Source organism: Drosophila suzukii, chromosome 2R, assembly GCF_043229965.1.
Source record: "Drosophila suzukii chromosome 2R, CBGP_Dsuzu_IsoJpt1.0, whole genome shotgun sequence".
Classification (NCBI taxonomy): Eukaryota; Metazoa; Arthropoda; class Insecta; order Diptera; family Drosophilidae; genus Drosophila; species Drosophila suzukii.
In genome coordinates this window covers 8,887,266-8,901,207 of record NC_092081.1, presented here as the reverse complement: position 1 = coordinate 8,901,207, position 13,942 = coordinate 8,887,266, and the positions used below count along the sequence as shown (strand labels likewise).

The window sequence follows — 13,942 nt, the reverse complement described above, 5'->3', positions numbered from 1 at the left end:
TTATACATGTAATTTGCGCCCAACTCTCGGTCCATTTCGGTCCTTTGGCCGCTTTTCCTTTGCTGTTTGCCGATGTTTTCCTTTGGTTTACATTTCATCATTTCCCATTGTCAGTATCCGCATCCTGTAGGACCTCCATTCAGCCCCCGATCCTGATCCCCCTCGTGTCGTATCCTGTTGGCCAGAATGTAAACAAAAACTCGGCATCAGAAACAAAGTGGACACCGACAGCAGCTTATAAATTAGTGACTGACTCAATTAATGAATGGGCCAAATTAATGGAACTTCTGCTCCGCTGAGGCGGCCTGAAATCCTGAATCCCCAAATGGCAAAGGCAAAAAAATATATATGAAACTGAAGCGACTCGAACGGAAGGTAAAAACCGGCTTAAAGGCGTCCCCGTTTTTCCGAGAACCATTTAATTGACTTTCGAGGCCTGGCATTTCCACACAGTTTCAATGAGATTTCATGAACATTTTAAATCACTTCTCGCTTAGCCTTCTGGCCAAAGACTGCTGCAAGTTTTTGCAAGAAACCAAAAAAAAAAAAACAAAAATAGCAGAAAAATACTTAATCATTTAAATTGCATCAAGAGCCAGCCAGCCGGGCAATCCAAATGTATTTAGCCGCAGAAAGTATGCCACAGCGAATTCCCTCCGTTGGCCATAAAAAAACAAAGTGCAATTCAAATGGCCGCCGGTTGGAAGAAGCCAAAACCCAAACCGACTCCTAGAGATAAGTAAATCAGGCAACCGGAGGCAGCTAAAAAGGAAAAAACAAGGATAAAGCCAGAAATGTGTATAAATAAGTTTTATATTAATCATAGAAATAGCCGGCAACAATGTGCCAGGCTAATGGCGTAAATTTTATGGCTTCGCTCCTAAAAGTATGCAACATTTAGAGGGGGGTGAAAGGATAGAGTGGACTCGAAGGTGTTTTAACTGCATTGCGCTGCTGGCTAAAAATGTTATTACATTTTGCGCTCAAAAAGCCAAGTAATTAGTTTGGGTTTTCAACCCTGGGGGCAGTGACTCGGGTTTCCAGGACCAAGGAGTATCCTTTTAGTGCCCGAACCGGGCTAATGAATAAGAATGTGTCTGGTTCTGTGAAGGCGATAAACGTTAGCTGTGATTATTTGATTGGAAAGCCATAAAAAGCCAAGACAAGGATACATTTCCGTCGGCATGTGAACACGTCCATTACAAACACACACACGCGAACAAACAGACAGGCATTTAATGGTCACTTTTATGGATACGCACTGCAATGCATACAGCCTGCCATTGATCGTCCTTTTCGTCAGTCATTAAAATGTTTATGCCCCTGTCCGTTGGGGCCTAATTGAAGAACTCTTCAGATCCAGAAGGTTCAGTTCGGTTGGGTTAGCTTGGGTTCCGTTCGGTTCGCTGGCCTTAATTAGGTTGTAAAACTTTAATTACGCCTCGGCGCAATCAGCGCAAATCATTTGGAATTTATACATACCTACGGCCCAGCTCCCAGATCTAATTTGAATGGCCATGGACTAAGTGACAATCATCAGTCCCTGACGACGCATTAATGAAATATTCAATTCCATGGTCACATTCGGCCAAGGTTTGAGTGATGATGGCCAGTGCTTAAAGTTGAAAAAATCGGTTAAAGTTGGCTGTAGATGTTCTTTAGCAGGGCGTAAAATCGATTTCGTTATATATATTAACGTTGTAGACACTGGCTAATGTGGTGTAGTGTGGGAAAATCTCTTTCGATAGTCGTAGTCAGACGGAAAATGCCGTGGGCATAAATTGGTTGTGCGCCTGATACTGGGCAAAACTCATCAAAATGCAAAACAAAATACGCAAAAGTAATTCCCATCTACATCTAGTTATTTATTTTCTCATATTGCCACAAGATGTTACTGCCGAGCATCATTTAGTTTAATTGTATGTGCGGGGCGCGGGGCAATACGAATAAGTTTGATGGACCAACTTTACGGATGCCATAACGCGGGTATTAGAAGATTTTGATGGGGATTTTGATTGCCCTCGAAACTGGGACTTAAATTATGGCCCCCGGTATTTGCGAATTTTCAATCCACAACGCTTTCATGTGGCTGCTCTGCAATTGAGTGCCTGACAACGGGCCAAAAGTGTAGTGACAGCAGTTACGGTGGCATAGTGGACCACGAAACGTTTTTGCATTACATATAATTAAGCAAACTATTCAAATATGACGCATACGCCGTGTGGTCACGCATCAATTAGCGCCAACGACATAAATCAGGCATTGCGCATACGCCACGTTGTCCCGACTGATTCTGGATCCTTGTCATGCCGCTTAACCGCCAAACAATAAAAATGGTTGAGTTGAAAACACTTTCGCCCCACTTTCCCACCACTTTCTCCCACTGCACTTTTGGCCAAGGACAGCGTTCGCGTAAATCGACTGGGTTTGACTTTAATCCCTCGTTTGCGCTCAATTACTTTGGCCAAGTTAAATTGGCTTTGTGGCCAACAAAAGCCAACTAAGAAAAACTTAAAGTGGCTTTTGTTTTTGCGGCTTCATCCCATTTAGACTTTCGAACACTTTGAATCGCTTATTGCCTATGCAAATCATGCAAAGCACTCACTCATTCGATCAACTATTGAAAGTGTTTATACACATATTTCAAACTTTGCTGCTAATTTAAAATGATTATGCCATAATTACAATAGTGCACTTTGCATGCATTTAATCAATATTAAAATAAACAACGCACCTAATTAAGCTCACAATTTATAAATTATTGATCTAATTGGACAGAGTGTGCTCGGTTTTGGCAACAAAATGTGTGTGCAGAACTTTTCAGTCAACAGGAACATTTGTACTGAGGCGTAAGATTAAAAGTTGAGAGGCCAAAAGAGCCATAAAGATTTAAACCCTACGATAGTTGGAAGTAGAAAATCAGGTTTTGGTCCTCTGCTTTCTCCAGGCCAAATGAGCCCTGCCCTCTTAGCTTGGCTAACTGGTGAAGCAGTTCAATTAGTGGCCCAAACAAATGAGCTGCACTCCCACATGGATGTTGTTCCTGTCCTAGTTGTTGCTGTGGCTTTGGGGTTACACAATACATAAGTTTTGTGAAGATGGTTGGGTGGATTTTGGGGTGGCGCCCAGTGCTAATTTCCAACTCCCGTGGCATATTAGTTGCCACCGCCACCATCGTCGTAGTCGTTGCCTGGGAAATGATGTGGAAAATTATGCGGAGCATGCCTCATGCAAATTATGATTGTGTTGATTATGACGCATTAAAGCTAAACGAAGCAGAGACTTTGTTTTGCAGCCCCGGCAACAGGAATTAGCATACAGATTCCCATTGGCGACACGTAGCCCCATTTGAAGACTTAAAGTTTTCCATACCATTCCGCTTTCCGCTTTCCTGTTTCCATTTTCCTTTGTCGCTCGACTAGCTGTGTTTTGTGTTTGGCGTTTTGGTGTTGATGTCGCAGGCCAGGCATAAAATTACAAAGGCCTCCTGGAATGGCACACTTTCGGGCGCCTTTATGGGTGCTAACAAGCTCATAGAGCGGACCATTCCATTCCCGGCCAGACGGACCGACCCACACCAAAGTGAAGACATTAGCAGTGAGCCGGGCAAAGTAACCCAAAAATGAAGTAGATCCCCGGTACAAAGGAATCTGGGGGCGAGTTCCAAAACGAAAGCCAAAAAAAGCACTTATGCAGAGGAAAAAAATACAGAAATGGTAAGAGAGGTGGATTTCCTAAAACGTAAAATGATACAGATAAGAGGATTCTAACATCATGGTATCTTTAAAAAAGATTGAAAGGTTATTAGTCTGGTTCTCAGTATTTTTACTTAACCCTGCTATAAATTGCAATTTCGTACCATTTTTTCAATAATATAAGGATTTACTATGTCAAGGAGTTAATTTAAAAAGGTATCTAACGGTATGCTGTAAGAAACCGCAATCTATTGGACTTTTGGATTTCAAAGGAATACTTCGTGTGAGTGATTTTAAAATCCTGAACACTTTTGTAGAACACTTGATAGAGAGGTTAATTAAAGTTCCTCAATCCAGAACCATTATTTTCTTAAACATATTTTAGATTCCCATTCAACCAAATAAAAAAACATTCAACTTTCGAGTCAACATTTGTTTAATTTTTTCCTGTGCAGAAAGCTAAAGCACACCCCTCATTCCATTTACCAGGATGTAGAAAAAATGCCGTCATTTGCATGCATTGTCAGGCGCAGGTTACTGGGGGTGGTGGCATCTAAAAAAAAGGTCAACTTGGGTCCCCAAATTGGCACAATAGTTGCGTAGGTGTTGAATTTGTGACCGGACTATGAATAAGCTCCCTGCTTGACAGTTTTCCTGCTTTTTTTTTCCTGGCTCTCCTCCAGCAAACATATTTATTTGCACACTTTCATTCGTCCGAGTCGTTATGCGTTCATTGTGTAGTATATATAGTATATATAGTATATATAGTATGGTATAGTGGGTTGTTACCCGGGGACAGAGTAGGGGACATCAACAACAGCGGGGCCGAAACAACAATGACACTCAATGCAAATTGAATAGAAGACAGGACCGAGGACCGGGGACCAAGGACCAAGGACCAGACCCTTCGGACGTGGCGGGATGAACGGTGGCCAACTTGTTGACTTTTAAGCCCAATAGAGTCGGCCATTAACTTGAGAGTTTTGTAAGTAGATATATTTACGTGGCATTTCGCCTGTCTTGGCCTTAAAGTGCCGGCTCATTGTGGCGGAATATTTAAGAGCAGTTTTCCCCCGTTTTTCCCCCAATGACGAAGCAGTCCGTGTTGAAATCAATCCCAGAGAACACGAACATCTCTCAGCCATTAAAAAAAACACACGAATATGTAAAGTAGCTGCGGCAGAAGATGAAGTACAAATCAATTTGCATTTACATTCGACTGATTTCCATGGAAGGCTTAACATCAGCATGATTTTCTACGAATTTTAACAAGAAAGAGTCTGCGTAGGGTCAGAATTAATGATTAGTAACTAAATTAAATGGTTCCGAGAATACAAATAAAAGGCTGTGGAAATCTTTTGAACTACAAAAGAATTTGAAAACATTTTCTTTAGATTTGAACATATTGATTGCTCTCCCTTTGTGTATATGACAATACAAAATTTCAGACATGATTAAAAAATGTTATTTTTCTGTCAAGTAAATTTTTTCTCGATTTCGTTCACTAATTGCATTAGACTTTTTTGTAGAACCTTAACGTTGCAATATAATTATATTGCTCGGCGTTTGTGCCTATGCCAAAGCATTAAATGTAAAATTATGGCTGTCATTTACAAGCACTTTCCTGCGTTTCACGACAATTTTGTCCCTAATCCCGCTTGCCTTGGAAATTTATTTGGCTTTCATTCTGTCCAAAAGCCGGTAAAAATTTCAATAAACGCTTGCGCCATTCATTACAATTTATTCGCGGGATTTTGTTATTATTTTTGCAAGCAAAGGAATTTCCGTGGATGTCGTCTGAAGAACCTTCTCGTTTATATTTACACATTTTTTCTGAGGAAAACCCATCGTATCCAGTCAGCTGACAGACAGTCAGTGTGTGCAAATTCAAGCCGCACAGTAAACGAATCAGCTACGTGGCCGCAGGAATCCTTCAGGATTCAGCATCCTTCGAGCTGTCTTAAGTCGGGCTGAGTCTATTGTCTCGCAAAGAGGATGTCACCCACAGAGCCTGCAATGCGATGCAAACTGCAGGCGGTGAAAATCCGCATGTAAGACGGGGCAAAAAGAGTGCGGAAAAATGGGAAAGAAAGACAGAAGTCAAGTTGAGAGGGGGAACCCAGGGAAAATACAAGCTACCGATTTTCCCCCCTCTTTTCGTTGCCAGTTGCAGTTGCATATTTTACGCACTGATTAAAGCAAACGAAAGTTTGGCAGTGCCATTTGCATTCCCCCATTTGGGAATCGCAAGGGACTTTTCCCTGCGCATGCATTGTAAATGAGATTTTTCCCCCGCTTTTCTTTCGCTGATGCAGCAATTCGTTGTAAGTTGTTTACTTTGTCGGCGAAAACTTTCCCAGTGTTAATGTGCTTAACAGTTGGGGGCGACGAAGGCTTCATAAACATAGCGGGCTAATGAGAAGCAGCGGTGGAGTTCCAAGGATGCCGAAGGACGTCTAGACGCGGCTTAGTGGGTGCGGGCCAATAGAAGCCTCAGCCCCACGGCCCAAATAAAAATGCCATAAAAATCACTCATACGCAGTGATCAACCCCGAGTGCGAGCTGTGTAACCTAATTTTATGTGGGAGTCTTCAGGGCGACACTAACAACGACCACGACCTACGTCAGAGGTCCTGGCTGTGGGCTAGGACTCGCTACACAGTAAGAAATAAACGAAAAAATATGAGATTTCATAAAGTACGAGGTATAAAATTGTGTAAACTAGCAAATGTTATGATATTCCTAAGGTAACTTTGAAATTCGGACAATAATGGACTAACTTATTTAGCTAGGGCAGACATTACCAGTGCTTAAATAAAATTTAAATTTGATCTAATTTATCAAAGCTAAACTTTTTTAAATAATGTCAAAAAGGTCAAAAATCTTATTGAATATTAGTTTTTTTATTTATTTATTTATATCCTTGTTTTGAGACAATTGCAAATTGCCACCAACCACTTATTCTAGCTAAAGCAATTTATATATTATTGGGGGTGCTGCAAAAATAATTTCTTTAAAATGTTTTTTAAATGTAATTTCATGTGTTAAGAAGTATGCAACAATCTATCTCAGCCTAGATGTACAATGATTTCATTCAGATAAACAAGTTTACTCTATTTATTGCATACTTTTAGACACATAAATAGACATTAAAAAGATTTTTAAAACCCTAGTGTTTTGTGTCTGATTACTTTATTGATTACTTTATTGTAAATATTGTTTTCAGTTTTATTTGCTGTTCTTTTGAAAGGGGAAATAATACAGCCTTTATTAAAGTTGAGCTGTTTGTATTCATTTGTTTTAAACGTCATTGTACGTCAAACTGAATACATTCTTTCACAAAGACGCCTAATTGAGGATAATAATATCAGTTAAATCGTTTCACATGATAAATTTAAATTTATCATTATTATTATACTGTCATTTTTTTTTGTCATGTGTTTGTATACTCATTTGTGTTAGTCAAACTGAATACAAGCTGGAAATAATAAAATCACTTAAATCGATTCAGTTGATAAATTTAAAGAACATATTAGGCGAATTACCATTTACAAATATATTGTTTCTGTGCACGAATGACTGGTCTTATCGAGCCGGCAAAAACGGCTAATCAAATGTGCTAAATTGTGACAGGATACTGCGACGCTCCCAGAGATACAGCACTCGCATAGGAATTGACCAAATAGGGATGGCCCGAGGACCAGAGTTCCTTGCTGGCGGCATTTTGTTAAATTAAATCAGAGCGGCTAGCAAAAACTCCCGCTCTATATGGTATGTGGTATGGTATACTATAGTATAACCCCCCCTCGCAATGAGGCACATAATCATGAAAAAGTCAGCCATGGCAAGGACAACAACAGCAACCAGAGATAACCATAAAAGCGTCGCCCAAAAGTCTGCAGTACTTTTTCTGAGTATATGTGTGTGTTTTGTTTTCTGTGTCCTGCCGCCTGCTTTAACTTTTGCCCCCAAAAACTCACACAGATTCAGTAATAGTGGCCCGCATTGTATTGTTTCCTCGTTGGCAGTTTCACTTGGGGAAAACTCGGCAAAGTTCAATGCCTGCATACAATACAAATTGGTATTGGCCCTTGACTAGAAGAAACCACCTCTCTCTCTGCCAGCCATATTTGAGTGGGCCACTAGTGGTGAATGTCATTTTTGCATTTCTGCTTTGAAGTCAACCGGAAAATTTTCAAGGCAACCTCGTACTTTTGGCCAACTTAAAGGCAGTGGAACAAAGCGCCGTAGAGGGATGGCTGCGACACAAATGGAAAGTCTGCCAAGATAGAAATCAATGCCAGGACTTGTTTATTGTTCAGTCAGAACACTTTGTTCAGCTGACTTGATTTCCCATTGAGCTTGGCCTGGAGCTGGGGCTTGGCAAGGGACCGAATCTGTGTCATTGCCGGGTTAACTTAAAGTGGTCTCATCTTCCATGGCCACCACTGTGTGGTGGTTCACCGTGGCTCCCTCCTCGCGGTGCTGATTGCTTTGAGCCCGATCTGGCGATTCAATCAGTACGCAATTAGCTGCAATGTAACCGAACCTGTCATTGCCGCCGACTGAGCAGCCAGTTGTGTGTTAGCATATCAGCGGGTAATTAATCAGCACGATATCGGAAAGGGTCGCTTCATAAGTTTCCTGTTTTTATGCTATAACACAGCGAACAAAAGATGAGAATTTTTGGAAAAATAAACAACCAAAAAAAAAATTGAAATCACCTAAAAAAGAGCAGGAAGAAATGTACGCGTATTTCCTAGCATTTATTTATCAGATTTAAGAAGTGTTAAATTTATCTACATTTTGATTAGTTATGTTTATGATTTCTTAAAAAAATTTTGGTATAGGAAACCTTAAAAGTTGCATTTGACTTATTTTGTATTTTACGAAAAGTACAAATTCTAACATATATATTTATATATTTCCCTGAATTTTCAAATAAAAAACTTTGAACTTTAAAGATGCACGTAAACAAGTTACGAGTTAATGTCACTTTCAAAGGTTTAAACAACTTTTATAGAAGTGTCCAAAAGTATGCTTTAAAATGACATTAAAGCGAAAGACGAAGTAATTTTTTAAAGCAAACTTTTAGGCACCTTTTTAAATGGCACCAGGCAATGCAAATACAAAGTAATAGAGGATATCATGCTAGGAAAGGAAAGTTATAGTCATAATTATATCAGGAGATAGTAGTTGGTATGTGTAATATAATCTAGATTCCCATTTTCTATTTGATTGCGCAACATTCCTGCGTATCAACTCTCGTTACTCATACGCCACGTTGTTCAATTATGGCGACCAGCCGGCATCGCTCCGATTTCCACTTGCTTTGCTCCGTTCTCATTGGCATTCGCAGGCATAATTTATGGGTTGGCAAAGCGTCTAGGCCATAAATTAATTGTCGCGCCTAAGTGCGCACACTGTCGTCTGAGCACTCGGATCGACAGAATGGAGGCAAACTTAATAGAAAATTGCCAGCATTGGAGGACTGAAAGACAGACAGAAGGACAGGCGGACATAACCAGAATCAGGAGCAGAACCAGGAGACTCCAATGCAGGGCTAAAGTGAAATATGGCCCCCAGCAAACTGCAATATGCCAATGATAATTGCTCCAACATTACACATACGCCGTGTGGTCGGGCCTTACGGTTTTATCTTCGCCATTAAGTGTAATCAATTTTTCGAAAAGGCGAATGGCCAACAGCTTTTATTCCTTGTCGGTTAACCAATATAGGATTTCATTCACAAACAATAAAGCAGCTGAAATTGTTTTTACCACTGCGTTCCTTTTTCGATTGCATTTGCCATTGTGAGAACGAAAGCGGAATGGAGTCAAATCGATTCCGATCATAAAGTATGTGCCCTCGAGTGTAGCATGTAAACAGACACACACACACAGAGAGCTGAAGAAGGGGATTCTGATTCTCCTCAGCTCCGATTAATGTCTGTATTTAAGTGAAGCACACTTTGAGGCGAAACTTGCTGAGCTCAGCTGGAGAGTTCCCGGCATGGGAACTTGCCAACGCCAGCATTTGTGGCCCTAGAAAATGATTATGTGTGCTGGTGGCGTTGTCAACACGCTCGAGGGTGCAGCATGTGGTTCCCACAAGGATATCGGGGTATATATATAGGAATATCCTCATCCCTTTACCCCATTTCTCACCTTTGATTGTAAGCTGCGGCGCCTTAAACCGATTTCAGTTTTCAGATAATTTCGGACTTTTATTTTTCATTTGCTCAACGATATCGCCTCTCGACGAAGCATTTACGAGACACATCCGTCACTTGTCGCAGCATTCAGCGGGCGTTATCTGATTTCGTTTCCGATTTTTTCCCAAATTTTTGTTCCTTTTTGTTTCCAGATTTTTCGGGTTTTTTTCTGCGTGACATGTGATGCGCATGCAAATGCGAAAACGGGCGGTTTTTAAATGAGGCACGCAGAGGGAGCAAATGAAACTTGGGTGGCATGGCGGTTCATCTTTGCAACATTTTCATGGGATTTTATGCTCATTGAAATGCGACATCGTTGGCATCGCTGTCTAACGAAGTTTTCCCAGTTTTTTCATCTGGCGAATATCTGCCAAGAGTCACAGTTTTCCACACACATGATGGCCTAAAATGTCGCCGCGCTCACTTATTGTGCCTCATTGTGAGTCATGACCGCCTGTTTTTATAGTTTGCCCCGATTTGTATGCGTATTTGTATTTAAGCATTCATATGACCACATTAGCTTGTAGGCAATGGGGTGGGGGTTTTGGGGTTCGAGGAAAAGCGAAGGAAAAATAATCATAAATTCCAAATGCGGCACTTATAATGCCAGCTGAGTGATGAAATGGCGGGGCCAGGCAGACATTGTTGGCCATAAAATTGGCGACACACGACAAAAAAACTTTGCCGCCCAAGAATACGAAGCTTTGAATTTATTTAAAAAAGGGAAATACGCAAAAAAAAAAGGATCTACTGTGAGCCAATTCTCCATTGACTTTTGGTTACTTTATGCATATATATTCAAGCAGAACTTCTCTGATTATATACCCAATATTTTTCTGACAAATTTCATTTTGATTTAATTTGTCGCGGCAAATATAGTGGCAAAGTGTCAGGAGCAATTTGCTGCACAAATATTTAGCTGTATGCAGTCACTCGAAGCCAAAGCGGAAACACTCAGCCAGCATAATCGATAGTTTGGAATATTTAAAGGACCTCCAGCAGCGACTCCAGCTCCTTGGCTTCTCTCTCCAGTCTAGACATTTGTGGGCCAAGTTGAGGAGAAAGAGCCCCGTCGAGTGCATCGACTGCCACTCAAGGCTTCATTGCGATGTCAGTGCAACTTAACCTTAAGTGCCCGGGATCATGGACAATCTAAGGCTTCCTCGCATCTCTTCAAGGAGTCTTGGCTTTCGCCTCCTATTCGTTCCGGCACACATGCTGATATTGAGCTTCACTTGGGATTAACTAGGCCAAGCATCCTTCTGTCAGGTTGCAATAACCCCATTATAATTTTATCTTCTCATAGATATTTGCCGTTTTCAATTGTTATTATCAAAACATAAAGTTAACTATAAAAGCGAATCAAAAACTAAATATTAAGAACATCTTTCCCCTTAAAATGATAAGTTAAAATTATATTTCTATCTCTACACTACCTTGAATTGGAAATGGCTGTAAATTTATAATATGCACTAAACAAGATTAAAATATTTCAAAAGAAAAGTAAAAAGTTCTCAAAAAATACAAAAAAAATATTCTTGATACCAAGGTTCTATGGCTCTTGAATTTTTTTCTGTTTTTAAATTTCAAGACATTATCAATATAATCCTCAAGGCAAAGCCATATAATATCACCTCCACTACATTTCACGCTCAATTAAGGCGGCTTTGATTTAATAGTTGGCCAATCGATTTTCGGTAATTTCGATTTATGTCCCAAGCAAATCGCCGCCATAAATATGCATATGTTATGCCGTGCGAACCCCACGCAACCGCAAACATTTTCCACCACATTTGCTAATTTTCGGGTTGAAAAGTCGGCAAATATTTTTGGCCCTCTAACCGCAGCTCAGGGGTTTTCGGGATGACAGTTTTGAGGGGCTCGACCCCTGGGCCATTGGCCATGCATCATGTTAATTTGCAGGCGGCGAGCGTTTTTGATTTTGATTAAGCGCACGCTTAAAGCCAAAGCCAAAATCTGACAGCCGCCAGCTGCCGTTTGGTTTGGTTTGGATCGGCTGCTACTGTTGCTGTTATCGATAGCCCAAGTGGGCCCAGGATGACGGGCCAAACAAACTGGCTAACAACAATTTTGGAGGCTTCGACAAGTTGGGCCAGGCATTTCCTGGCAGCCACATCGTTAATTTTCACAGCGTGAGCAAATTTTCCATGCATAAACTTAAAATTAGCACAAGGCTCCCCATCGCCCGCAAAATGTGTGGGTTTGGGGTTGGGGGCCCAAAAATTTGTGTGAAAATCTTTTCTCTGTTGCCCATAAATTGCATGCTCGCTGATAAACAATAAATTAAGTTCTACTTCAGCCCTGCCCCCTGCCCTGCCCAGCATTTTCCGCTTTGCGAGTTTCCCACGCTTTTCCACGCCGTTTATGCGCCACGCACGCATACGTGCAACATTCTAAGCTAATTTTCGCTCGCTTTTGATACCCTGTTACCTATCGGTGTGAATTGCGGTTGGGGGTGGAGGATTGAAGGGTATTGAATGGTACATGGCCTGGAAAATCGCTATTAAACCGTATCAACGTTCTACAAACCTCGGAGAAATATTATAACAAGCAATATCAATGCACTAAATTATTGATATTTTTCAAGCTGTTTTGGAAATTTACATATCAAATGTGTCTACATTTTATTTTGTCCATTCATAATAAAAAATATAATAAATATTGATTTAAGAACCTAGGTTTCAGCCTTGAGGAAACACAGTCTTAAAATATTTTAATGAAAGTATGAAAGAACTTAACCGAGATATTCAACTAAATTGTATTCCATTTACGACTTATCTTTATTGTCATGTTAAAAAGTAGTAAGAAAAGTACTCAAAATAAATAATAAAATCATCATAAGGACTTCAAATCTGTTTATGGTTATTAACTTTCCCAACATTACATTATATTTTTTCAAAAGAGCAACTCCGCTTCGATTAACGAAGCGAACTTTTTCTCAATGGTCCTCTTACATTATTATCTATTCCGAAATGTTTTGCATTTTGCCCAAAGATTGAAAGCCGCACGTACGCAAATGTTGCGGGTGCGCATTAAATTTAACTTTGTGTTCAAAATTTTTCAAAAAGTGAATCGTAAAATTTGTCATGTCCCGACAGGCACCAAAACCACCCAAAACCTCCAAACCACCCAAACCACCCAACCACCGTGGATGTGGCGGAGTCGATTCGTGTTTTCACATTGCTACGCATGTGAAAAGTTTGCGTATGTCTTCCAGCTGGCTTTGGTGAAAGTGTGTGCGTGCCCCGGCGAAAGTTTTCACTTCTCTCTTCTTTTTTTTTTTTTTTTTTGCCTAGCGCGTGCGGAAACGGAAATGTGCAACAGCAGTTTTGCCCCGTCTTGGGGCGATGGATGGAGGTCCTTGATTCCTGGCTGCCAGTTAGAGTTCAGACCAGGGAGAGTTCGATAAACTGACGCCAGCAGGAGCTCGACTCGTATCGCCTCATTCAATTATTCGTATTCCAGTTGGCTGCATGCGATCTTCGCCGATTTGTACCAGGCTTTGATGTGCAAAACTTTTCGCCAGCTTTTTTCCCACTGATTCCCTTTGAGCCCCATCTGCCCCGCCCGTCGCGTATTGATGAACTTAGTTCAACCGTTTCCTGGCTCCCCAAATGCCGTTATCTAACTTGGTTCTTAGGGACCGATGGACACAACTTTTCCCCAAAGCTTTGACATATTTAGTGGGCCAACTTTTTCGTGGCCATAAACTTGCCAAAGTGTGCTGATGACCGGAAAACACTTTTACCATCATAATTAGCATCTTTTCGCTTGGCGGAAAACAAAAGAACAGATAATTGCGGCTATATATTTTCCCGAAGAGTATTTTATGTAATGTTATGTCTATTGATTTTGTACTCAGATCAAGGAAATAAAGGAACATATTTTATTATGATCTGAAGTGATATGAAATAAGGGGTAAATATACTGAACATTTTTTATTAAATAAGTTTGTCCATCCTTTTTGTCCTTTGAAACAAACAAATACACTTGAACAACAAACAAATATACT

The 13,942-nt window shown here is 40.6% G+C and overlaps 1 protein-coding gene across 1 annotated transcript in view; it reads left to right on the top strand.

The window, feature by feature from the left end:
• Window positions 1–13,942, top strand: part of dpr1 (defective proboscis extension response 1) — a 53,860-nt gene that overhangs the window by 16,962 nt on the left and 22,956 nt on the right. The window lies entirely within an intron of this gene.